The sequence below is a fragment of the Eulemur rufifrons genome, chromosome 7 (genome assembly GCF_041146395.1).
Source record: "Eulemur rufifrons isolate Redbay chromosome 7, OSU_ERuf_1, whole genome shotgun sequence".
NCBI classification, from domain to species: Eukaryota; Metazoa; Chordata; class Mammalia; order Primates; family Lemuridae; genus Eulemur; species Eulemur rufifrons.
The window spans coordinates 131522146-131523387 of NC_090989.1; the positions used below are offsets into that span (position 1 = coordinate 131522146).

Here is a 1242-nt window from a genome sequence, read left to right on the forward strand (position 1 = left end):
ACAGCTAGTAAATCACATCAGAATTTGAACACAGGTCTCAGACTTTTCCTCTACAAATTGGCAATTGTTAAAATGCTCTGGACCATCTATAATCTTGACCCACCTAAGAGGACCACTTCGTGTACAGATTAACATCATGGATTTTGGAGACTCTAATCTCACCTGTACTAGCTACATGTCCTAGAGAAAATTATTTGTGTTCTCTGAGTCTGTTTACTCGTCTGTTGTATCAACTGTTATAACAAAGTAAACAGACTGGGTAGCTTAAACAATAGAAATAATTTTCCTCAAAGTTCTGTAGGCTACAAGTTCACAATCAAGGTGTCAGCAGGGTTGGTTCCTCTTAAAGGCCTCGCTCTTTGAGCTATAGATAGCAGTCTTCTCCATGCATCTTCACATGATCTTCCTTCAGTGTGTGCCTGTGTCTTAATCTCATCTTCTTATAAGAATGTCAGTCATATTGGATTAGTGTCCAACCTAATGACTTCAGTTAACCTTAATTACCTTCCTAAAGACTGTATCTCAGGGCAAGATGGTGAATGAGAAAAACTGCAGCCAGAGTGTCTCTGCAAGAAAGATAGATTTTAGATGAAAGTGAAAAGACAGTGCTCGCTTCGGCAGCACATATACTAAAATTGGAACGATACACAGAAGATTAGGATGGCCCCTGCACAAGGATGACATGCAAATTCGTGGTGTTCCATATTTTTATAGATGGAAAAACATACCATGCTCGTGGATCGGAAGAATCAACATTGTTAAAATGTCTATACTACCCAAAGTGATTTACAGGTTCAATGCAATCCCTATTAAACTACCAACATCATTCTTCACAGACGTAGAGAAAATAATTATACACTTTGTATGGAATCAGAGAAGACCACATATAGCAAAAGCAATTTTAAGCAACAAAAACAAAATGGGAGGTATTAATTTGCCAGACCTCAAACTATACTACAAGGCTGTGGTTCTTAAAACAGCCTGGTATTGGCACAAGTACAGGGACACAGACCAGTGGAACACAACAGAAAATCCAAATATAGAACCATCCTCATATAGTCACCTAATTTTTGACAAAGCAGGAAAGAATATACTCTGGAGACAAGAATCCCTATTCAATAAATGGTGCTGGGAGAATTGGTTAGCCACTTGTAGAAGACTGAAACAGGACCCACAGCTTTCACCTCTCACAAAAATCAAATCACGGTGGATAACAGACTTAAACCTTAGGCGTGATACAAT

General features: G+C 38.6%; 1 non-coding gene across 1 annotated transcript; it reads left to right on the top strand.

The window, feature by feature from the left end:
• Window positions 1–605: 605 nt before the first annotated feature.
• On the top strand, window positions 606–710 carry LOC138388798 (U6 spliceosomal RNA). Its single transcript, XR_011234285.1, has one exon. It is a non-coding gene; the product is annotated as a U6 spliceosomal RNA (small nuclear RNA).
• The last annotated feature ends 532 nt before the right edge of the window (window positions 711–1242 follow it).